This window comes from Phalacrocorax aristotelis, chromosome 3 (genome assembly GCF_949628215.1).
Source record: "Phalacrocorax aristotelis chromosome 3, bGulAri2.1, whole genome shotgun sequence".
NCBI classification, from domain to species: Eukaryota; Metazoa; Chordata; class Aves; order Suliformes; family Phalacrocoracidae; genus Phalacrocorax; species Phalacrocorax aristotelis.
The window spans coordinates 47,718,508-47,745,578 of NC_134278.1; positions in this window are offsets into that span (position 1 = coordinate 47,718,508).

The following is a 27,071-nucleotide window of genomic DNA, read 5'->3' on the forward strand; positions in this document are numbered from 1 at the left end:
AGCACAAGCTAGACAAGATGGCCCAGCACCCTGTCTAGACAACTCTTGAAGGTGTCCAATGTCGTCAAGCCAATCACTTCCCTGGGGAGATTATTCCAATGGTTGACTGTCCTCACTGTGAAAAATTTCCCTCTTGCATCCAATTGGAATCTCCCCAAGTGCAACTTGTATCTCCATTCCCCCTTGTCCTCTCCATGTGACTCCGTGTAAAACTGGAGTTGCCATCTTCTTTGTAGCTACCCCTTAAGTACTGGTACATGGTGATGAGATCCCCTCTAAGCCTCCTTTTCTCAAGGCTGAACAAACCCAGTTCTCCCAGCCTATCCTCATATGGCAGGCTTCCCAGTCCTTTCATAGAATGCTAGGGGTTAGGAGGGACCTCTGGAGATCATCTCATCCAACCCCCCGGCTTGAGCAGGTACACCTAGAGCAAGGGGCACAGGAACGTACCCAGGTGGGATTTAAATGTCTTCAGGGAAGGAGACTCCACAACCTCCCTGGGCAGCCTGTTCCAGTGCTCTGTCACCCTCACAGTAAAGAAGATTTTTCTCACATTGAGATGGAACTTCCTGTGTTCCAACTTGTGCCCATTGCCCCTTATCCTGTCATTGGGCACTATTGAAAAGAGCCTAGTCCCATCATTCTGACACCCACCCTTCAGATATTTTTAACTATTAATGAGATCCCCCCTCAATCTTCTCTTCTCCAGGCTAAACAAACCCAAGCCTCTCAGCCTTTCCTCATATAGGAGGTGCCCCAGTCCCTTGATCCTGCTGGACTTGCTCAAGGAGTTCCGTGTCCTTCTTAAACTGGGGGACCCAAAACTGGACACAGTACTCCAAATGTGATCTCACTAGGGCAGAGTAGAGGGGGAGGATAACCTCCCTCGACCTGCTGGCCACACTTCTTTTAATGCATTCCAGGATACCATTGGCCTTCTTGGCCACAAAGGCACATTGTTGGCTCATGGTTAGCTTGTTGTCCACCAGTGCTCCCTTGAAATCAAATGCAGGTCCCTTTCCACAGAGCTGCTCTCCAGCCAGGTGGATCCCAGTCTGTGCTGCACTCCTATATTATGTTTTCCCAGGTGCATGACCTTACACTTCTCCTTGTTGAACTTCATAAGGTTCTTGATGGCCCACTCCTCCAGCCTGTCCAGATCTCCCTGCAAAGCAGCAGCTCTCCCTTCTGGAGTGTCTACTTCCCCACTCAACTTGGTGTCATCAGCAAACTTCATCAGGCTACACTTGATGCCGTACTCCAGATCACTTATAAAGATGTTGAATAACATTGGGCCCAATATCGATCTCTGGGGGACTCCACTAGTAGCAGGTTGCCAGTTTGAGAAGGAGCTATTTATCACCACCCTTTGGGTGCAGCCTGTCAGCCAGTTCCCCACCCACTGCACAGACCACTTGTCTAGGCCATAACACATCAATTTCTCCAGGAAGAGGCTGTGGGGGACCGTATCAAACGCCTTGGAGAAGTCCAGGCAGACAACGACCACTGCCTGCCCCATGTCAACCAGGCAAGTCACTTTGTCATAGGCGGCCACCAGGTTTGTCAAGCACCATTTGTCCTTAGTGAAGCCACGTCGGCTTTTCCCAATCACGTGCTTCAATTGACTTGTGATGGCCCCCAGGAGGATTCGTTCCATAACTTTCCCAGGAATTGAAGTATGGCTGATGGGCCTATAGTTACCCAGATCCTCCCTTGAGCCCTTCTTGTAGATGGGGGTAACATTTGCCTTCGTGATGTCCTCTGGGACATCCCCCGTTCTCCATGACTTCTTGAAGATTATGGAGAGTGGCCTCGCGATGATGTCAGCCAGCTCTCTCAACATCCTTGGTGGATGGCGTCAGGCCACACTGATTTGTGGGGGTCAAGCTCCTGTAATAATTCACACACTAACTCTTCCTTCACTGATGGTGGGTCTGTGTTTGGATCAGCTGAGTATTTTGTTCCCAAAGCCTGGGGCCCAACAGTGGTGGTAAAGACAGAGGTCAAGAAAAGTGTTGAGAACCTCTACCTTTTCAACATTGTTTGTGATTGATTCTCCTTTTCTGCTTAACAGTGGGCCTATGTTTTCCTTCTTTTTTTGCTTGTGGTAGACATACCTGAGGAACCCTTTCTTGTTATTTTTGACACCTATGGCCAGTTTCAATTCAAATTGGGCTTTTGCTTTTCTAACTGCATCTCTGCACGCTCTGGCAACGCCCTTGTAGCTCTCGACAGATAATCCTCCACTTCTCTATCTCTGGTGTGCTTCCCCTTTGGATTTGAGTAGACCCAGGAGGTCATGGTTGATCCAAGGGAACCTCTTAATCTGCTTACTTCCCTTTCCTTTATAGGAGATAAACTGGCTTTGTGCTTCCAATAGAGAGTTCTTGAAGAATTCCCAGCACTCACTAGCTCCTTTGTATTCCATGGAAGCTTCCCATCAAATCCCTCCCTATTGAGCCCTGAGTGAACTGAAGTTTGCTCTTCTAAAATCCAGAACCTTTGTCTTAGAGCTGACCTTCAGCACACTCAGCAGGATCGCAAACTCCACAATATTGTGGTCACTGCAGCCAAGGCTATCACTAACTGAGATATTACAAAGCAGGCTTTCTTAGTTTGTGAATAGCAAGTCCAGCATTGCCTCATTCCTGGTTGGCACATCTAACATTTGTATGAGGAAGCAGTCCTCTACACATTCCGGGAACTTGGTGGATGACATGCGAGCTGCCATATTGTTTTTCCAGCCGATGTCTGGGTAGTTGAATTCACCCATAAGGACCAGGTTCTGTTGGTCAGAAGCTTGCTTTAGTGCCCCAGTATTTCTTCATCATCTTTGTCATCATGGTTAGGAGGTCAGTAGCAGATGCCTACTGTGAGGTCCTGCTTGGAGACAACCCCTCCAACTTTAACCCACAGGCCTAACTGAAAAAAAGCCTGAGGCAACTCTGGCATTTTTTGGATATGTAATAAGAGGCCTAAAAGTAGTTTGACAAGTTTACTAGAGGAAATATTGTATGATAAGTTAATTTAATGCATTAAGAACGACGGCACTGGCAAATAAAGTAATGTTTTTATTCCCATTAGAAGTCACAGTACTGACTGCACTGTTCAAATATTTCTTGGAATCATGTCCGGTCTTGTTAAAAGGAATGCAATATGTCTTAAACACTATTTAGATCAACCTTAACTGGGATCCTGGAATTTAGCATTTTAAAAGGTGTAGCAAAATCAGAAAAGATATCTCTCAGAGCCAGTGCAATAGCATTTCTGCTGTGTGTGGTCATTGCCCAAAAGTGCTGTGGGAGGTGGCCTATGTCATTGCAAGGCCACTCTCAATAAAAGGCAATCAGGGGAGGTTCCTGAAGACTAGAAGAAACCAAAAATCACTCATCTTCAAGAAGTGATGGAGGAAATAATCCTGGAAACTATTTAAACCCAGATACATATTAAGGACAAGAAGGCAATAGGGAATAGTCATCATGGATTTGTGAAGGAGGACTCAAACCTGACCAATCTGGTGACTGGTGTGTACAGAAATTACTGGCTTGAGGGTAAGAGAAGAGCAGTGGATGCTGCTTATCCTGACTTTAGTAAGGTTTTCAGCACTGTCTCTTGTATTGTCTTCATTGACAAACTGATTAAAAATGGACTACAAAAGTGGAAAACAAAGTGGACTGAAAAGTGGATAAAATGCTGTGATCAGTGGCATCAAGTCTAGCTGGAGGCCAGTCAGCAGTGCTGCACCTAGAGGCTGATATTGGGTACAGTACTACTTAAGGCAATCAGGAATGACCTCAACAATGCGACAGAAGTGCACCCTTAGTAAGGCTGCAGACAATATAAAACAATATAATATATATTTTCTGCAGACAATATAAAAGAGGAGTGGTTGATAGATTGTATGGTTGAGCTGCCATTCAGAAGAACCTCACAAGATGCAGAAATGGACCAACAGGAACCTTACCAAGTTTTACAGCACAAAATGCAAAGTCTCGCCCCTGGGGATGAATAATGCCATGAACCGTCACATGCTGGGGACCCACTGAAGCAGATTTGCTTCATTGTTCTGGTGGACAAGAAACTCAACATGAGCCAGCAACCTGCTTTTGTGACAAAGTAAGCCAGCAGCACCTGTAGCTGCACTAGGCAAAGCATTGTCAAAAGGTTGAAGAGGTGATCCTTCCCCTCTGCTCAGCCCTGGTGTGACACATCTGGAGTGCTGGGTCCCATTCTGGCCTCCCCAGTACAAGATAGATGGGCATATGCTGGATCAAGTCCAGCAAAGAGCCACAAAGATGATGAAGGGACTGGAGCATCTGGTATACAAGGAAAGACTGAGAGAGTTGGGACCCTTCAGCCTGGAGACGAGAAGGCTCAGGGGCATCTTATCAATGCATATAAATACCTGATGGTGGAGAGTGGAGCAGACTCCTCTCAGTTGTGCCCAGTGGGAGGACAAGAAGCAAAAGGTGCAAACTGGAACACCAGAAATTAGATTTAAACATAAGAAAACACTTTTTACTGTGAGAATGGTCAAAGACTGGAAGAGGTTACCCAGAGAGGTTGTGGAGTCTCCACCCCTGGAAATATTCAAAACCCAACAGCATGTGGCCCTGAGCAACCAGACCTAGATGACCCTGCTTTGAGCAGGGGAAGTTGGACTGGGTGGTCACCAGATGTCCCTTTCAACCTGAACTATTCCATTATTCTGTTTCTGCCTAGTCCAGTTCCTTGAGCTATTTGGTCAGTAGTTAAGGGGAGGTGCAATGTCACTGATATTCTGAATTACAGTCAGAAGCAGGATTTTTTAAAAATTATTTTTAAATTAAAGAATAATTCCATAAAAGGGCCAAAAGTACTTTAAAATTTATCCCAAGGATTATACTGTTGTGTAATACCACATACCTTCAGAAATTTACAGATTGTTGCAGAATTCTCTTTATTGCCTGAAACAAGAAATGAAAATTAAGACATGAAAAATTTGTGACTCTGTTTTAATTCAGCACTTGTAAAAGTCTATTTAAAACACACAATTTGTTTGAATTGACCAGAACTTGAATTGCTATGTCTGATATTTCTTTCATATGCAAAAAGGACTTTTCCACAGTGAAACTCTGATAAATCTTATTTTAGAAACACATCAGATGACAGCAAACATTCCAGTCTAGACATTCAGAGAAATGAATAGAAATTATAAAAATCACTGGACCTTAACATTATGAAAAAAGGAGCCTAATGTTATTTTAGAAGAACGTTTTTAAAACTGGAGATTTGGATTTTAAATCCATCGACCAAATAATGATCGTGTTCTAATAAGAGAAAAAAAATTGTTCACACTGTGATGAATCCTTTAATATCTTATTTACCTATTTCACCTTTACAGAAATTGATATAATATTCCTACATCCCCAGCTGATTCTAAAATTGTTTGATAGTTTCTCAGGAATATGTGCCTGAAATCTTGCACATACCAATGGATCAATTTTGTCAGGTCTGTATACAATCTGAAAAACAGTCTTTAGGGGAAGCAAACACACTGTTCTTTTATAGGTTCCATATGAACCTTTAAAACATCACCTAGGGATAAACTAATTCTCTGGATCTCTCTCATTTTTCCAAACAAAGCAACAGAGAAAAGGTCTTGTTGTTCAAAGCAGGAAGTTTTCTGTCTAAATGGCAGCATCAAAACCCAATGTTTGCTCAAAGGTGGGTGCCTTTCATGAATAAATATACCCCAGGAATGATGACATTAATCCCAGAGCAGAAGACTTGCATATGCCCTTTTGCATGGCTCAAGAATTGCACTAAAAACTTGATTTTTCCTGTGGTACCATGATTTCTCTTATTTAAACATGTTTTGTATTCTAATCAGCTGTCAGTCATGATTATGTACAGTGAAATAATTTTAAATTATAGAAAAATAATCCTTAGAATGGGATATTGCCTGAATATTATCACTGATATTTTCAAGGCTGGTAGGAGTCTGCTACATAGTCTTGCTATTGAAATTACTGTTGGAGCCCTGAGTGCACTAATAGCTCTGCAGCCACTTCCCCCTTCCCAGAGTTTTAGCTCCCTGTGTTCAAAGTCCCCTCTGTTGTATCACAGTTTTGAAACCATGGACCAGACTGCTGTGGCAACAATGAAGTTGTGAGAAAGAGCTGCAAGAAGCCTTGTCAGGAGCCTCCCTCCTTAACTGGAGAGCTGCTGTTTGAGATTCGTCCTCTAGTCCTTGCCTGAGCAGTGCTGTAGGTATGCCATGCCTGGCCCCCTGCCTTGCTGGGACTCTCCTTCTGTGGGTGGCCTGACTTCTCAGCTTGTCACTAGGGATTTGTCTTCCTACTGGTAATTGTTCTTGTCTGAGCAGTACATAGTTTATAAAATGTATATACATTGGCCTTATTTATTATGCTTAGATTTGTAGCAATTGTCCAAGTTAAGCTAAAAAACTAAAAAGAGGCTTCAAATATCTCTAAGTTGCTTTTTTACTTTTTGGTTGAAATAAGAATAAATTATCAGAATATGGAGGAATTTAGAATGTCCTATTTTAACAAGTTGTTAGAATAACCTTGATAATGTATATATATTTTAAACTGACATTTTTCAGGTACTCTTTCCTTTCACACTCCAAAATATTTTCCTTTAGAAAGTTACTTTACCAATAACAACCTTTTAAAAGCTTGAACACAATAATTCATTTAACCTTACTACCTGAAGTCTTTCCTCCTGAAAACATTTTCCCTCCTCTCCCTATCCATTCCCTTCCCTTGATACTGTGCTCATTGGCATGGCCTGAAAATCCTTAGACAAGTGATATTTTGATTGTTGTTACTGCAGCGTTCTCAAAATCTGTTTGTTTTTTTTTTAAAGGTTCACAGAGGTTTTGCATCCACATGCTAGATATTAAAATGTTTTTCTATTTCTTTTTTCCAGAGGAGTGCAGTAGACTAGCTTAGGCAAGGAGCCTGAGACTACAAGCTTGAAGTTTTCTGAGATCAGTCTATCACTGTTTCCCAAGGAATGAAAAAGCATCTAATCTACAAATCTGTGAATCTAGCATAAACCCTTTGTGAAATAACAAAGCAAAGTATTGATCTGATGAATACAGAAAGTTTAAGATGGGTCCCATTGTTGGGCTTCTGCATGTCCTCCTCTAAAACAGCCAGTACTGGTACACACTAGTATAAACAAAAATAAAAAACACCGAAAAAACAGTAGAGAGTGAATGGATACTGCAACAGACCCACACTTTCTTTGTCTAAATGAACTGATTTTAGTGACAATCTGCAACAGGTTTAAGAACTTTGGAGTAGGAATAGAAAGTAGCTCTAATGTGAATCAAGGTTATATACCAACCATTATGAGAGAGCTTATAACCCTGGAAAGCATAGCAGTCTGGCCTGAAATGGCTCTGTAATCACTCTGGGCAATTGCAGCTTAGGGAATGTCTTTAACATGGTCCTCCTTAGTATGTTTATGAGAGTCACAGCCTCTGCTCATAGAGCTGTGTAGACAGGCCATACATTGAAGAGTCTTGCAAAAATTTTTTGGGGGAAGAAAAAAAAAGGATATTTTTGTCTGTCTGGTGAAGCATAAATATGAAGAGGTATGAGAGGAATAGTCTTCTAATGAATGTGTGTAATTCTTACTAACAGCTATTAGAATGCTGTGCTAGTGTTTGGTATTGTCTCATTGCTAGTACTTACATCTACATAGAATTTGAAGTGTTAGTTTTTATTATATTACCAAAGAGAAAAGCTGCACACAGGGATCTTCTTCAAAGCAGTTTGACTTAATCATCAGTAAAGCTATAATTACACTGGCTCATTTAAGCCCTACGTAGTCAGACTATTAGCTTCTAAAAAAATTTTTGCTTGTTTTGTTTTGTTTAAAAAAAATAAAAACTTGAGAAAAGGAAATTTTTTTTTCCCTAGTCAATGGAAAAGAAAAAAACATTCTAGATCTCAATAGACTTCTTGCTTGTCTCAAGGGAGATGTTTAAATATCAAAGGGGGAAAGTATTATTTCATTTATTCTATAAAACCTTAGCCTAAAAGTCTTGCAGTAAAGCCCTGTGGCACACTGTATGTCATAGATAACAAACCATTCTAATCAGGTCTCAATTCCTATTTACAGAACTCGATGGTAAAATGGCTATTGTTTGCAGTAATGAAAAATTGTGCCCTAAATTGTTTGCAATTAAAGTATGTTTAATGGAAATTATGAGCATGTTCCCAAATTTTCATGTAGCTTTTGTAAAAATAACTTTTATCTGTAGGCTCATAGCTCTCTGTGTGCAGGTGTGTGTGTGATGATTCCTAGATGATTCAAAACTGTTCAGATGTTTTGCTGACTTTAGGACCTTTGTACTTTCTATAGTTGGAAATTTGCAAGCAGTCTGTTTAAAGATCACAAGATCACTATCACTTGTGAACACCAGCAATATCAACCAAGATTTCTGTTGGAGGTTAACCACAAAGTTATGAAAATACTGTTTTCTCCTTGATGTCATGTTAAAGGCTCCTTTGTTAAAAACGACAGACCTGATCTTGGGTGAACCATAGCTTTGATCTGAGACCTGGTTTGTCCATGTGAGTTTATCAAGTCAAGAAACTTATTTTTTGTTAAGTCTGCTAGAAAACCCAGAAACAAGAAAACTTTTACCTCTAAGTACAAAAATTGCTCTTCTCAGAGGGCCATATATTAGACAGCTTCCTGACCATCTGTCTATGATGATCTCAGATCTAAAGAAAAACTTTAGAGGAAGAACAGCAGTATCTTGTGTCTGTGGTGGGAAAGGCTTATGATATAAGTAAGAGAAGTACATGTGACTTTTTTAAATTGAACTAATTTTAATATATCCTCCAAAAAAAAAGTTTAGCAATAATTTGAAATTCCAGAAAGTAAATTTGCACCACTATTTCTAGAATAATGCTGATAGCATTTCAATTTTATAAGGTTTTATTTTTTCTGTCATACTTATTTAAAAAAATAGCAAATACAGCATGGTAATATTGTGGCAAATATACCACGTTACCTTACGTATTATGCAAATCAGTGAAGCTCACAACTAAGCTAAAAGAAGATCTAGAAAAACATTTATGTCTTCATGTTCATTTTGATTCCTGTATCCTTCCATTGAGAATTTCTCCTGTATTATGTTCTATTAATTTCACTAGAAACTAAAATAACATATACAAGATCACATTCTTTCTATCTTTCCCTGTGCTTCTAGCTCTAGTACATTTCACAGGAGGAAAGACTGAGAGGTATTATTAAAAAACACTCTAGCATGAGTGTTCCAGGTAATCTGTGAAACATTAGTTTGTCTGTTTTTATTTAATTATGAACCTATTTCCTTATGCATTTCAATTACCACAGCTTCTTAGTCAGTCTTTTCTAAACAGCAGATAACTACGAACTAGTATAATTCTATTAAAATCAGTAGAGTTACTCTTAATTTACATTCCCTGAGATCAAATCTAATTGCTATTGATGTCGAGAGCAACACCTTGCATTTGTATATTGTTCTGTACTTGCAGACCTCAAACTATTTACAAATGAGATAATTATCTTCATAATCCCTATTTTGCAGAGAAACTAACTGAAAGAGAAGAGGTGAAGTGACTTGTTCAGCTTCTTTTAAGTCTTGTACATGGATTCTTTAGACTGCATTGCTTAATTATAACCTTTTCACTAGCAGATTGGACACCCGATAAATCAAGCACCACACTTAATATATCATCTTTTACCAGGTGTTTAAAAATCCTTTCATGTCCAAGCCACAGATTTTTTTTTTGTGTTTATTATTATTAATAATATTTCATATTTCAAAGTATTATTTTATTTTTAATACCACATTGAGATTGCTTTCCTCTATTTAGTTTAATTAGTTAAAGGCTGTCCTGGTTTCAGCTGGGATGGAGTTAAATTTCTTCGTGGCAGCTAGTATGGGGCTATGTTTTGGAGTTTTGCTGGAAACAGCAGTGATAATGTGGAGATGTTTTAGTTGTTGCTAAGTAGCACTTACACTGGTCAAGGACTTTTTCAGCTCCCCCTGCTCTGCCAGGTGCACAAGAAGCTGGGAGGGGACACAGCCAGGACAGCTGACCCCAACTGACCAATGGGATATTCCATACCATATGACGTCATGCTCAGTATATAAAGCTGGGGAAGAAGAAGGAAGGGGAGGGCACGGGGGATGACATTGGGAGTGATGGTGTTTGTCTTCCCAAGTAACTGTTACACATGATGGAGCCCTGCTTTCCTGGAGATGGCTGAACACCTGCCTGCCCATGGGAAGTGGTGAATGAATTCCTTGTTTTGCTTTGCTTCTGTGTGCAGCTTTTGCTTTACCTGTTAAACTGTCTTTCTCTCAACCCATGAGTTACCTCACTTTTACTCTTCTGATTCTCTCCCCTGTCCCATGAGGGGGGAGTGAGCGAGCGGCTGCGTGGTGCTTGGTTGCTGACTGGGGCTAAACCATGACAAAGGCAAAAAAAAGTAGTAGGTAATTTCTATAAATTTTATTTTTAAAAATTCAGTTACGAATTTACCAACTAAAACTGAAGATGAAGCTTGGTTGTGTTAGTGGCGACATTTAATGTGCTCCTTCCCCCTTGAAGAAAACTTTGTACATGGCCCCAAAGATCAAATTTCAGCATTATTGTCTCTGTCTTGTATTTGAACTATTAGAAATTTCATGAATCTGGTCTCACCAGAAAGTCAAGAGAGGTGACTTGCAATTAGAGTCTTTCCACCTTTACAGGCAAGCTAATAGCACGTATTTCCCTCATGCAGACTCTTCAGAGGGCTTTAATAATTTCTTTAATTTAATTTCTTTAACTTAATGGGAGCAAATGCTACCGGAGAAGCATCAGATGGTTCCAATATGAGGGACATCCTCAACATGCCAGAAAAAAAGCAAAAATTGGAGCCAGAGGGCCTGTTCTCTCCCCATTCCTCTTACTTCCTTGCTCTGATATTGGCTTGTCAATATCTCCAGCAGAACTCCCAGGCAATCCAGATTTGTTAAGTAACTTACTTGTGTCTGAGACCACAGTACCATGACCCAGCTGCAACTCACCTTGCATTATCCTGATTTCGCCTTTTATGTACAATTTTGAGGGGGCACCATTGGTGCATGAAATCTGCTTGAACAAGGACTAAGATGAAAGTAACATGGAGCATACAAATTATTCCCTAGACAGAAGTCTCAGTTGGTTATCTGATCAACATTTTGCGTAGAGTAAGAATACTTAGGTTTTTCCTACAATTGCTTTTAGGTATTGCTAACAAATCCCCAAAATGCAGTGTGTTGCCAGAATGAAGTAGAAGGATTTGACTGCTCTAATGAGTCTGATAGGTTCATTTTATCATTGCACTTACAGGTGTTTTACCCAAATTGCTGCTATAAAGAAGGTGCTATACAAATAGAAATTGTTTTTCTCCCACTCAAGAAAGCAATAACACACTTCAGCAAGCAAATTAAAACATGAATATAAAGATCTCATGGTTGATTGAAAATATCTGAACTTTGATGTCTGGGATTGTATACGTAGATATATACTTTCCCTGTAACGTCTTACTGTTTTTTTCATACATAGTATCTCTAAATTTTAATCATACATCATACAACATTAGTAGGTGAACAGTGTCATCATCTTGACTTGGGTATTAATTGACTAGACATAATTCACAAATTTGGTCTTGTTTACTCAAGATAATTTTTGATTCCTGTGTTTCCTGAGCAACATTCCATGAAAGACACAAAATTTTGAAAGTATTGGGAAGTTGAAATATTTCTCATAGTTCTCAACATTGAGATATAATTCCCAACAAATGACAGTGGTAATTATATGAGCTGGACCTTTCAATTCTGAACAGATTGTAAACCAAAGGGTCTGTCAGTGTCCTAAGTACCTTAGTGGTCCTGATCAGACTCACCTGGGGCTTTCCCCTTCTTTTCATGGGCCCATGGACTCCATTTAAGGTCAGCTGGGGGCACTTAGTCCTGGCTTGGGTTATGCTGTACTTCTGTTGGTCTGCAGTCCTTGTTCCCGAATAGACCTGGAGTCCACCTGGACAGAAGTCCTGTCTCCTTTTACTTCTGCTTACAGTTTCCTCCACATACAAAATTGACTTTGGACCTGGTTTGCTCCTTTGCCTTGTCTGGTGCTGTTGACATACTTCTTTGCCAGCCCCTAGTTCTGCCTGCTGTTATCAGTCCCTATGGGATTGCACCTGTCCATGAGGGCATGTTCTGTGCTGGGGTGCCCCTCGGCTCCTGGCTTGTTCTCCTCACAGGGCAGTTCGGCTGCTCCCTGACACTCAGACACAAGTGATTTATTTATGCTGTACAGTCAGAACCCATATCCCTCTCTGAATTATACTATTGATCAATTTAGTGTGTCAGTGTGAAATAAGAACATTTTTCGCATGGGTCAATCAATTTATCTGATTGCCATTCATGCTAACTTTGGAAGGCCAATGGCATGGCTTGCTTTCTTGTAAATAAATTGCAGAATTCTTCCTTTGAGTAATTTATTAGCCTAAGAGCATTTCTACTTCAAGAGTCCCTGGAAGCCATGGCTATCTGCTTCCAAATATTATTATCTTAGAATTAACTTCTGAAATCACACTGGAATCAAAAGTTAAATGTATCATGCTGGAAGGTTTTGTGTACTTATATTTTCTCTTTATGATACCAAGGAAAGCAGTAAAGTACTTTTCCATCTGTTCTGTGCTAAAAAGCAGAATTTGCATGGAATGTGTACTGAAGAAATAATAAGACCTTGTGAGACCTAGGAGATCTATGAGTATTCATCCTTTCTTATTATAATCTTTATTAGATTTGCCATCCAGTTAACTGGCAACATGGAGAGGTTGCATGCAGCACTTCTCATGCCATTCAAGCAGTATGCTGTGCACCTTTTCCCTCTTTCTCCTAATCCATCAAAATGCACTAATGAGATGCCTTCCCATTGCCTACTTCTCAGTACAGTATATATCTCACAGTAGGGAACTTGTTGAACAAAATGAGATACCTCTTTTAATTCTTCAAAAGACAGAGGATGGTAATGGTTTCAGGAAGTGAAAGCCTTGTTTTGAGTGGAGTGAATATTTCTTTTAATGAAAACTCCTATATTAATTTGGTGGGATGGTAGCAGAAATGGATTTTCATTAGGTTTTTTTGGTGTTTTTTTTTCCCCTTGTTTTGATTGGTGGAGTCGCATTTGTCTCTGAAAGTGAGAATAACAGTTTCTTACCATTTACAAAGGATCTATCTGCCTCCTCATAGAATGTTTTTCTTCAGGGTGGTTATAAAGAGACAAATGGGCTTGTGGCACACTGTCCCACAGGAGTTGTCAGACTTGGGGAATGGAAGACAGCTCAGAAGGTTACTCTTCTGGAGTCTGAGAAATCATAGCTGTCACAGTTAAGAGCTTTCTTTGAGAGCAACCAGTCTTTCTGGACTAGGTCATCTAAAGAATAGTGGATAGACATTGGAACCACTTCACAGAATGTTACAATAGTGGCTGTTACCTTCTGTTCCCCACTTTTCTTCCCTGTGATTTCTGCAAGAATGATGCCACAGGTTTCAAGCTGCTGGCTTCTGATGGATTGTGTTACTACTGCTCTGGTCCCCTTCTCCTTCCTATTCACTTGATGAGGAGCTGTCAGCAGCCTGGATTCCCTGTTCTCTCTATGGTGTTGTGTTCCTTTTGTTACATGAAAGGTGGCAAATCCTTGAACATGAAACAGATGTGCTCCATGGGAAATTTATTTAAGTCACCTTTAATGCAATAAGTCTCTTCTGAAAGCAAGTTGATCATCCTGTTCACTCCTCACTAAATTCCTTTTCACATTCCCTGCTTCTGTTAGTTGGAAAAGACATTGTGTGATGAACTACTTCTTTGTGAGCTGCCTGAAAAGTTTTTGCAGATGAAGTTTGGGAGAAGTTACTGATCTACATACTCTAGTACTTAAAAACAGAATCTGTTGTCACAGGCTTACTAAATTAAAGTATATTTTTATATAGATACACAGAGTTAAAAGATAGCTATATAGAAAACAAAAAAAGAAAAACAAAAAAAAACAGGTTAAAAGTAAGCCTTCAGTAGTAACCTCTGAAATAATGTATTAGTTTGAATTTTTTTTTTTCATGCTTTCTTTGATGTCTTAAAATGGAGTTGCTGAATTAACCCCTGGCTCTGAAAATATTAACTATTCTATTCATTCAGTAAAGATACCTGACGGCTATTAGCTGGTACAGCAAAAGATGAAGAAAAGTCAGTAATATAAGTAAATGATGACATTTCTTCTGTTCCGTCGATTCCTGGCAATAATGCACCACTGCTATGAACCTTAAATTAGAGTGGAAAGCAGAACATTACCCACTATACTGGTGTTATTTTAAAAGTATTTCATCTCTGCACTGATAAGAAAGCACTTGACATTGCTCCTTATAACAGAAATTTTATGCAGAGTACCTCAGGTTCAAGGCCCAAAGTTTCTCATTTTTCTAGCCCAGATTCAGTGCAGATTCTGCTTTCTTTTAATTATATACTTCAAAACCCTGCGTCCCTGACTCTGGAATCCAGAATTTAGAAGATTCTGCTTTTCCTATGCCAAATAATTAGTATGATACTAAACAGTAATCTGCTTATATCATACTTGAAATGGGCTTATCAATTAGTTTCATGGGTATTCATTGAAGGGGAAAAAAATCAGCAGTCCAGACTCTCTAATGTATTCCAGGTTCCTTATGAATATGTACTTATCAGTCTCCAAAACAGTACCTGGTTTGCTGTTCCAACCATAGTCCCATCTGCATTGTCCATAGCCTCATCCAGCTACAATTGTGGGCTTTAGTGGGTCCTAACCCCTTCAGACATTTGTTTTACAATTACTCCTATATTTGCTTGGCAGTCCTGGCCTGAATGGCTGAATTTCAGTGCTTGTCTCCCTTTTAAGTCAATTTAATGTCCTCCTACTAGTCTCTTAATTTGTTTTTTATTTCCAAATTATGCATTCCAAATTCTTCTCTTTTTTTTTTGATAGGTTATCAAAAATATAGAGCAAGTGTATTTCTGAGACCAAACAGCAGCAGCAACAGGACTGAGATAATTTCTCATTCCTTCTATCATATTTTGTGTCCAGAAGAACAATGGACAAAAAAATATAATATAAAATAATCTAAGGTGGAGGGCAGATAATATTCTTGGCAAATGAATTGTCAGGTACTTTAGGGAGCAGGCAGGTCTCTACTGCAAGTTCAGATTTTGCAGAGGTGTATAACTTAGCCAGGGTCTTGCAGATTTCACTGAAATGGCAAATGTCAGTCACAGGGTAACTCACTGAATAAGCTAAAACTGATCCAAAGCAGTGACATGAGATAAGATTTCACAGAAAAACAAATAATTGGTTATTTTCAATGAGAAGCAAGCAATGCTTTTCCCTGGTTTCTCATTCTTGGGAGCAACTATTTCACTGAAGCTGACATGAAGAAGAAAAATTCACGAAAGGGGCAACAATCAATCTGAGTGAAGTGGTAGTCTAAACCAGACACTTCTCTTGGAGCATTTCAGTCAAAGCTATTTTATTTTATCAAGATAAAAACAACTAAAATAATATTTTGCTATGAGAACTGTCCCTTTACTATGGATAGAATCTCTTAATAGAATACTATAAACCTGTGCAATAAGTTTTGCAAGTGATGTATATGAATTACTATCAGATTTCATTGTAAATGGGTCAAAATATTTCACATCTTTAACAGATGGACAAGAAATGTTTCTGTGGCAATCTGAATGGAATAAAAGGAAAAATGTGTGAAGTGAGAGCATATTAAAAAACACCAACCAAACTTAAAACCAAAGATCCAGGAGAAGTTCTGAATATAGAAGCTTCCTGTACAATAACCAAATTCCTTCTGAAATGTCACAGGAAAGTATGTGATTGTGTAATATTCTCAGATGGCTTCTGTTTTACATTCAGAGCACAGTCCTGTTCAGCTTACTTATATTCAGCCATTTCAAATAGTGATTTCAGAAGTCTTTAAGCAAGTCCAATGCTTAGAGTAAGAAAGTAAAAGAAAGCTGACTTTCACTACTTTCTTCATGCAAATTATTTCATTTTAATAATAGTTGGACAATTAGTTTTATTTAAAGTGTTCTGTGGCTTACTCAAGTGCATCATTAAGTAAAAGGCACCTGAAAGCAGACAACTAGAGACCAGAAAAATGTAAGCAGAACAGTTTATATGGGACTTTTTTTTTTTTGAGAACAAGATACTTAACTACTTTGGAGTAAGAGAATGTATTTTTGTGCTCCCATGCATTTTGAATTATGTAATTTCTAGTATTTCAGGTCTGTATTTTGCTTTCTTTTTTTTTTTTTTCCTTATAGAAAGTGTATTATATTTGCAGAACAAAAGCATTGAGCCTCGGTGTAAATAGTTTGAGGAGAGGAAGAAATATTTTTTCTTATTAAAAAAAAAAACCAAACAACAAAAAAAAAAACAGAATAAAGAGCAGATAGATGGTGATGACAGGAAAAAAAAACCAAAGCAACCCTAATTTGTGAATAAAGTTAGATACACAATGAATTTCATTAACAAACTTTGTCTAGTTTAATGAAAAAATGGATGAGATCATTTAGGAATACCTATGAAGTTGCACACTAGAGCAAGTAGACAAGGCAAGAAACGGAATTTTCTGAAATAGCAGAATCATAATAGTATAGCAAGGATATGAGCTGTCGGAAAAAACAGTAAAGAGAGAAAAGGCATAGATTAGCCATGTATGCTACTGTTATTAACATTTTTGATATAAGAAATGGACTGCAGTAAAATTCACTGGATCAAAGCCAGTTTAGAAAAATATGTTATGAACTGGTATAATGCTGGAGATTTCACCATAAAGTCAAAGGGGTAGTTTATATATGGTGAGGTTTTTATCTGTTAACAACAACAAAAAAGTGTTAGTGAAGTAAATACTACTGAAACTATGTTATAATGGAAATCTTGGCATACTTAGCTATCAATTAGAAACCAAATGATACTAATAACTCTATTCCAGATATTACTGAATGAAATAGCCACAATTGTAATGGAATTAACCTAAAAGGGTTTTTTTTAACTTATTTTAGGAAGTACTGATGATTTTAGATGAGGTGGGTGTAGGCTTTATGGAAGAGCTAGTCACAGAAAAAAAAATTGGACTGACTAGTCATTGGCTGATTGTGTTCAAATGGAGTGTCTAAAGCTCGGACATCAAAAACCAAAAAGCATTGGTCAAGGAAGTGAGTTTGTTAATCACTTCAATAGACTGTGAAGGTGGTGTTTCAAATGTTGAGGTTTTCTGGACTTCTTTTTCTATAAAATCAAAGATATTAGACCTATCTGTAGTTGGAGCAATCATAACAAATTTGGTTGGATTGCTACATCTCCAGCTGAATATAAAAACAGTCAGCAAAGATTCTACAAATATGATAAAAAAAGATATATCTCTCAAATGACACTAGACATTATATATATTGTAATGTTATCCTTCTCTACCCAGTTGTAACTGCACTGCAGCCATACATCTTATTTCCACTTTCCTTTTCTAATTTGGATAGATGAGGAATCTTTTCTTATTTGTATATGCCCTAGTGCTAATAAAAGGATACAAATCTGTGACAAATCTTGCTGCTAATGTTTGGAAAACCTGTGTATGTTCTCCTAACAGAGCTGTTCACAGAAGAGGGCTACAAGAATGATTAAGGGAATGATGAGACAATCTTATGAGAGGAGTCAGAAGGAGCTTGTGATGCTTGGTCTGTGGAGGGACGTGACTGCTGCCTTTGCCACCCAATGAAAAAAGAGGGAGTTGGGGAGAAAATAAGCACTAGGGAGAGGCAATTTTATTACAAAGTGTGAAGATAAGGAAGAGTAGAAGTTGATAAGCATGTTAAGTTAATAATAAACATGAAACTCTTAATGAAGCATAAGGATTTAAGGCTATTAAAATCAAGCCTAATTCTGTTCCAGTGTTCAGTGTAGGTAGGATGTAGCTTTCATTTGAGACACTTTATCAGGAGCATGAACAGACAGAAATTTTCCTTAAAAATATTAAACCTACTTCACTTTTGGTCATTTTGGTTCTGCTCTGATTAGAATACAGAGACAAAAACTTTCTTATTACAGATAATTTTAAGACTTTAATCTGTGTATTGCCTTTGTCTAGGCCTCCCTTAAGTACCCATTAAAACATCAATAATTTTGTTATTCAAAACACTGGTTCTGTTTTGCTTAATATTTCAAGCCTTCTTCTGTCCTTCTGCTATCATTAATATTCACACTTCTAAGAACGGAAGTAAGAATAGAACTATCAGAAATTTAAAAGAGATAATTCAGCACAAGGTGTCTTGTAGACAACTTCATGTTCCCATGGTGAAATGTTAACTGCAGCAAAATCACTGACCAAAACAGAAAAATCTCTTGCATTTTTCCAAACTGTCTGTTGAACTTAAATGTTAGATTCCTCATGGCAATGGGCTTTTATTTTATATTAAGTGTATACAAAGTTACTCTTTCATCAGTAGTGAGTAACAGTGTGTGAAAGAAGTAAATATAATAATACACTCAGGGGTTTAGTTAATAAAATGGTCACACTCCAGAGAACTTAAGCTAGAATTTACAAAGTTAAACAGTTCAGTGATTTTATTTAATCCTTATGACACTAATGCAGAGGTCAAAGGGATTGTTATTTTCAGGGAACAGCCACGTTAGTAGAAAAGCAGGCTAGAGAAGTTCCCAGTAAGAAAAGTGACAATAAGAAAAAAATAAAACTAGATCCAGAACAATACTATGCAAAAGAAAGGAAATTTATTTTGAGAGAAAGGAAACAGAAGGAAAAGAGTTATTTCCAATACCTCAGAGGAAATATTCACTGGCAGTCATTCTTACAGTCCAGTCCCTGCTGATAAGTGTAATGTGTACAAGAACATAATGTTGTAGAGCAGGATGGGAGCCCTCCACAGGAGCCACCCCACCAGCATGGCTCCCGTGCCACACTAACATCCCTTGGCACAAAGAGTGAAGGAGAACCACAACGGAAAAAGGGCAGCATTATCCAGTGCAAATTGATTGGACTTGGCAGGCCACTTTACCGTAGTGTTTGGTATATGCTGCACATGTTATAGATAAACATATGCCATAAAACAGTGCCAAATCTGTTGCCTGCAGTGAAACTGTGATTTATATGCTGATGTAGTAGAGGAACAGTGGAAGGAAAAGCAGCCAGAGCTGTAACCCCTTCTTTACCCTGCTTGTATGGAATGACCACAGTATTCAGACACATCTATCTGAATTACCTTAGACCACCTGTACTCCCAGGTAAATTATACCATCAAATAACCTGAAAAAAACCCAAAACTAAAGCTTAAGGATGGTGGAATAGGGGAAGACAGTATGTAGAATCAGTAATACGGAACTGAGAAGAAACAGTAAAATGAGGACCTTAGATAAATTTTTCCTCATACCACCAGTAGTAACTGTGCAAAGCACCAGTAATACTGAGTCAAATTATATTTAACAGATAACCTGTGGATAGTATTATCCACAGTGGAAGGACTTGGGGGTGCTGGTGAACGAGAAGCTGGACATGAGTCAAGATTATGTGCTTGCAGCCCAGAAGGCCAACCATATCCTGGGCTGCATCAGAAGAAGCATGGGCAGCAGGTCAAGATATGTGATTCTGCTCCTCTACTCTGCTCTGGTGAGACCCCACCTGGAGTTACTGCGCCCAGCTCTGGAGCCCTCAGCACAGGAAGGACATGGAACTGTTGGAGCAGGTCCAGAGGAGGGCGCAAAAGATGATCAAAGGGCTGGAGCACCTCTCCTGTGAGGACAGGCTGAGAGAGTTGGGGTTGCTCAGCCTGGAGAAGAGAAGGCTGTGGGGAGACATTATTGTGGCCTTCCAGTACTTAAAGGGGGACTATAGGAAAGATGGGGACAATCTCTTTCGCCAGGTCTGTTGTGACAGGACAAGGGGTAATGGTTTTAAACTAAAAAAGGGTAGATTTAGACTGGATATAAGGAAGAAATTTTTTACAATGAGAGTGGTGAAACACTGGAAGAGGTTTCCCAGAGAGGTGGTAGATGCCCCATCCCTAGAAACATTCAAGGTTGGGTTGGATGGGTCTCTGAGCAACCTGATGTAGTTGAAGATGTCCCTGCTCACTGCACAGGGGTTGGACTAGATGACCTCTAAAGGCCCCTTCCAACCTAAACCATTCTATGATTCTAAGAAATGAACCCCTCCTCCTTCTGAAACACTGAATGTGGGTGCCACTGACAAAACCATGGGAGGAGGTTGTCAAAAACAGGTGTCTGCTGGTGCAAAAAGACTGACACTCTCTCAAGCTTTGAAAACGAGTAAAGCTGAGCTCTGTTACAAGAGAAATGAAAGGATTTTTAAGGATCTGAACTCAACTATCAGCTTGTTTTTCTAATATTTGCCTTCCGTTTTTATAGCAGAGGGAGCAATAAACCACAAGACTGCTAGTTCAAGTAGGACTTTATAGGATGAACTGTAACCATTACAAAAGAATCTGAAAGGACCCTGTATAAATATACACACACACAAGTAAAATCAAGGGATGTTCTCAGAGTGTATTTCTCTTAAGTGCCATAGCCTGAGGAATAGGTGGCACCCGTGTATATTTTCTCCTTTTTATATATATTTCTTTCTTGTCAGAGAGAAAAATACTTTGTAACAATGTTGATTTTTATCCTTAAAAAGGCGTTCAGACACTGGAAATTTAAGTTTTAAATTATTTATCAACTTCTCTTTCTGAAGAAAGCTTTTGATTTTGATTTTGAAATTTTGATTTCCCAGAACTATTGCCATGAAAATTTGCACACTTTTTTTCCCAGTTGATCAGAGATCCAGGCAAGAGAAAGGAGAAATATTGAAAGTAGTTTTTAATTATTAGTTTTAATTATGGTTTTTTAATTTTATGACCACCTAAAAATGTGGTTTTATTTATATATTTTTATTTACATTTTTATAATATTATTTTTATATATATATATGTATATAAAGTTAATGCCCAAATTACTTTCTCATGGGTATAGGATTGTCTTAGAATACAATATTAGTGTATATTGAGTGAATTCAGGAATGGTAACTACAGCTGGCTTTTAAAAACATAAATATTGTTATTAATATTTTGAAAGCTGGATAATTTTAGACTACTCAGGCATGAATATTTCCATCAGCTTGATGTATGAGAGCAAATAGAAACACATTCATCTTACTGCTCCTTGTCGCAAATTTTGGATTAAGAAAAGCTAAACAATTAATGGCAGCCACATTAATTTCATTTCTTTAGGTTCCAATTTAGAAATAAATGGTTTCATATAAAAAGTCAGACTGTTGTTGAAGTTACCAAGAACTGTAATATAAACAAAATCAATGTTTAGAATATAACTTACAATTATAATCATATTTTGTACATGCAGTCTAGAAAATTTTCATCAGTTCTTAAATGCAAATAAGGCTTCAAACTAGTACACACTTTCACACCTGCATACTACTGCTACTACTACTACTATTACTACACTTTGTTTCATTTATACTTAAGCATATTAAATACTAAGACAATATGTTGTTTTTTATATTTGCTCTTTAATCTGAAGGAAAATTTCTACAATGAAAAATATGAGGAACAGCTTCAAATAAACACTGTTGAAATAAGAAAATCAAGTTACAAGGATGAAGTGAAACAACAACAAGAAGTCCAGGCAAATGTAAAGAACCTGTTGAAGGAAAGAGGTTTTTTTCTGTTTCTTTAAGAAAAACCCTACCGCCCCCAATGGAAAACCTAAACAAAAGAAAAAAGGAAAAAAACCCAAAACAACAGGCAAACAGAGTCTGAAAATTACATACATTTTTTAGCTTAAAATAATTAGTTGTATTTAAAAGTTATTGAAGACAACTTCAGGAGATCTGTTTTCCGAACCCCTCTGGGAAAGGTTACATTTACGAGGAATGAACATTTACCATTTCCATAGGAACCTGGCAAGCTGGAGTATGAGAACCTAACAGAGGTGGCTTAGGAGCATCAACTAATTATTTTTTTAATGCAAAAGAATTACATAATGTAAGAATTCTAATGGCTGAAGAAAATATCTCTAAATTTGCAACTGGTCCATAAGGGATTTTTATGCTTATCTTTTGATAAACTTTTATGATAATAATTTAGAAACTGTTTTGTGTACTAATAAACCCTGAAATGGAAAAAAGATTGCTAATTTCAGTTCTAATACAGTCACTGAATATACAAGGGTGCTAACTTTCAAAAACAAAATACTACTTCCAGTAAATATTACACATGGAAGACACCTGTCATGGGGAGTTTCATGTGGGTTTTGTCTACCATTTTTGTAGGTATGAGAAAGATACAGTTTTGGGGATAGACATTTTATCCCTGACTCTGGAAAGTGATTGACAGTGGGACCATCCTTCCCATGTGATGAACAACTTGTTGCTACCTTTGCCCAGCTGCCTATTTTGACAAATGAGTACACAGAATCTTTCTCTCCCTAGGAGGTTTGAGCTGGTCAATAAAGAAAAAGTGTGAATCAGCTTGATTTTTTGGGAGGATTGGAAGGAAGTGTTGGCCAGCAGGTTGAAACTGAAAAAATGTGTGTAAAAGAACAGAAAAGAAAAAATTAAGAGGATCATTTTCAGTATTTCCTATTTTAAAACAGGACCAAGAGGATAGGGATAGTATTTTTCAGAGTTGGCTGGTGGTTGTGTTTTAGGCCTGCTTTGTCAGTTCATATTAAATATATGTTTTCTCATTTAAATATCATTTATATGAAAAGGTCTAATACTTGAGTATGTACTACCTCACTTGTAAGGGGGGAGAAGGGTCTGCTGTATGTATCTAGAAGCAACCAACATTTTCCTTCCTGCTGTAATTAATACAGCTAGAGTCCCAGAGCTTATTCTATAATATACTGACATGAGCTAACATATAAGCCTCTACAGTTCAGAGTAGCCAATTATACCTGCTGACTGTCTGCTGGTAGCCATGGTATCTGCAGGCTTTGCTAGTTGTTCTCACAGCAATCTCAGAGCTTAAGTAAGCTCATACACTGGCTCAGCTAGTTCAAAATTCATACTGCTCTGGCTTTTGCAGAGGGATCACACTGCCACTCATTAGGGACTGAACTGCAAGACTGTGGAGCCCAGAGGGCTTTGTGCTATGCCAAGTAGCTTTCACAGGAACAGGAGGGATATATTTTTCTTAGGCTTATGCAGATGTTTCAGCAAAATTTAGCAAAATTCCAGAACTTCTATTAATGCATCTGTTCTTTATCTAAATTTGTTTTTATGCTGTGTCTGATTATTTTGTGCAAAGTGTCTGCAAATGGTGTATACTGAAGTTAGAAGATACTGATTGTTTCTTTATGCTTTGAGTCTAATTTCTTTTGAGAAAGGAAAAGAAATAAAGTCAAAGCATTCCAATCTATTATTAATCACTGAATTTGCACAGGTAAACATAATCAGCCAAGCACTCCCTGTCATGTCCCTGTTCTTGTTTCACGTGTTTGTAGTTTGAAAAAGACACCTTTGGAAGGAAGGTGACTATATCCTCAGTCTCAGTTAAAGTGTGAAAATTACATTTTCTAAATCTGATGGGAAAACAGTTGGGTTTGAGTTTTTAAATGGATTTGAATTACTGAATATGAATAGAGCACAATTTGAGCCAAGAATTCCCCTTTACTACAAGGAATTAACATTCAAAGGAATAAATTTATTTTGCAAAAATAAGAAAAATTATCTGTGGCAAGTTACCCTTAGTTCTAAACACTGGCACTACCCCATACAAAGAAAGCTGAAATTTTTCCAGGTAGCAGGTGCACTCTGCACTATTCTGCAATCTGTTTCTACTGGATAGCCTTTGCAGAAGTGTAATTAAGAAGCATTAGTGCTTCTTCCACAGCTTCATTTTTCTGCCTAAAGGTGTTTCATTCAAGTGTTGGCTATGATTGTTCAGTTACATCACTTCTGAAGAGAAGGATCTGTCTCTGAACCACAGCTTGTTCTTACTTCTACTAACTGAAATGCCTGTTAAGATTAAAAGTGTGCTAACTGGGGCCTCTTTTTCTTTCTTAGGTCTCAAAAGGTCAACTTGTTCTAATAAAGGAACTGGATACAGACCTCAATATATAATGTTAAATATCTACCCTGAGAACCACAGGAAAGGAAGGAACACTATTATTTTTTTCTGAGTTTTATTTGCCCTAAACAAGTTTATGAAAAAGTACTTTCTGAGCACAATTTTTTATCTAAAAAGGTAAAATTATTCAGAGGGTCATAGTTCATTCCTCAAAAGTCTTTCCAAGATCCATGATCTTTTTCCAAAGAAACTACAATCAGTTGACACTGTGGAATGTCCTTGAGTATAGATCTTCCTGCACCAATTCAGTTAACGTTTACTATGCTGTATTAACTGAAATCTAGAATAATAATGTGACTTTCCAGTGGGACAGCTAAACATTGAGATAGAAAAGTTCAAAGTATACTAGCTTTCTGCATCATAAATGCAATATTGCTCCAATGTTGGGTTTTTTTTTCTAATTTCTACCTTCTGCTAGTTTCCCCACTTGCCACATCCTATCAAAATTTTATCCAGTCTTGAGATGTTAGGTGTTTTCACAAAAAAATGTTGCCTCTGTAATCAGTCATCAGTATGTTAGAGCTTTGCTATCCTTTTAGAGAGTGAGAGCAGGGTTATGGATAATTAAGCTTAAAAATCAGAAGACAACAAAATGTTTTCCTGTTTTGTAAAATTTTGTAAAACAAAGCTTTCTTGGCCTTGTTGATTGACATGACATTAGTAAGTCTATGCAACATTACAATGCACTTTCTTTAGTACTTCACATGATTACCTGAACTTTCTGAATACCCGTTGGGTTTGGGGACAGCATGCATTGCATCAAATCATGCTGGTCACAGTAAAGCTACATAGATAGAATTCCAGCTACATTTATTCATTCAAAGTGCAAATATAAAACCTACATGTGATCATGTGTAAGCAACTTTTCTCCAGATCAAATCTCGTGAAGCATGTGCATCTTGATTATCACAATGTGTCACTCATTCTGTTTCCTATAACACACTTCCATTTTGCACAGTCCTTAGGGATAGTGCAGTCCATCCCCACCAGAACCTTAAAATCCTCATAAAATATGAGGCTAAGCACATGCTAGTACAAAGCCCAGCACTGCAACACTCTGGAAGAGGAATTATACTGCAGCTACATGTTGATATTTCTGGCATTAGAGTTTTCACAGACACATCCCACTACAGTTGAAAATGACATCGTTTTCCTGCAGGGAAAACACACAGAGTAATGGAGGAGGTAGAAGTATGCTTTATGCATGGGCAAAAAATATCTTCGGGAGAGAAGAAAAGAGTTAATATCTGAGGAAGTAATGATTTTACAATTATATGATTTTTAGCTGAAAAAATTCTCCAGAAAGGCAAATCCATGAAAGTAAGAGAATTGCTAAAGGTGGATAAATGTCAGTGCATTCTCTGTTGCTGTTCTCATTGTTGGAGGCAACAGCAGTGAAACTGAGCCATCATTTGATGTGTAATACATTCCACATCCTTCCATAGCCTGACTCTAAAATAAATACCTACTCAAACATAGACACAGTTATGTGCCGAAGTGTAAGACTTTGCAATACACGCTTGATCCTTTATCTTTAACATGGTATTGAACTTCAAGAACCAGTACGTAGAGCTGATAAATCCAGTGAACCTGAAAGCATCATAGCTGCCTGCACAGAATAATAACAAGAAAATAACATTTCCAAGAAAATATTAATAGCTTCCTGTGATTTAACTCCTTAAACTAAAAAGGCCAGTGTTTGCCACTGTTAATGTAAGATAAAAGGAGAGTTGACTTTTATCACTGCTTTCCACAGAAGACTTCTCTGGAAAGCAACCATCTTCCACTTCACTTGTTTCTCAAGACTTAAAACACAACTATATAAGCTAGATGCTTATATCTGATCACTTAGTAAACCAGTGATGTTATATCCCTGAACAGTACCAAAGGCAGCTACGTTTGTTCACAAAGAGTGTAATCTTATACTTTCATGATCAGGAAGGCAACGCAAAACCTTTTAAAATCAATACTGACCTTTATTTTCTCAATGGTATGAATGTATTTTACATGAAACACAGCCTGATCATATCAGTTCAATGGACTTGAAAATTTGCACATTTCAAATGTCTTTAATTTTATGGCAGATAAATTCTACAGCTTTATTTGGGAGTCAGTGTGCACTCTTGATGAAAAATAAAAATAAAAATATCCAAGCCTATAAAGCTATTACATGAATAGTAATTATATGTAGTGGAAAAACACATGATGTCCTAGGTGAAATAAAAATGCAGTTGTATAAAAACAATGATACAATGCTCTTTTAATCCTGAGAGGACTTAAGATAAAACAAAACACAGAGAACTTAATTAGTTCAAACACCGCATCATGGTTTAACCCCCACTGGCAACTAAGCACCACAGAGCTGCTCGCTCATTCCCCCTGGTGGAAAAGGGGAAAGAATTGGAAGGGTAACTGTAAGGAAACCCATGGATTGAGATAAAGACAGTTTAATAAGTAAGTAAAGCAAAAGCTGTGCGTGTAAGCAAGGCAAAACAAGGCATTCATTCACTCCTTCCCATGGGCAGGCAGGTGGTCAGACATCTCCAGGAAAGTAGGGCTCCATCACGTGTAACGGTTACTTGGGAAGACAAATGCCATCACTTTGAATGTCTCCCCCCGCTTCCTTCTTCTTCCCCCAGCTTTATATGCTGAGCATGACATCATATGGTATGGAATATCCAGTTGGTCAGTTGGGGTCAGATGTCCCAGCTGTGTCCCCTCCCAGCTTCTTGTGCACCTGGCAGAGCATGAGAAGATGAAAAAATCCTCAAGAAGTGGAAGCACTACTTAACAACAACTAAAACATCTCCACATTATCAATATTGTTATTAG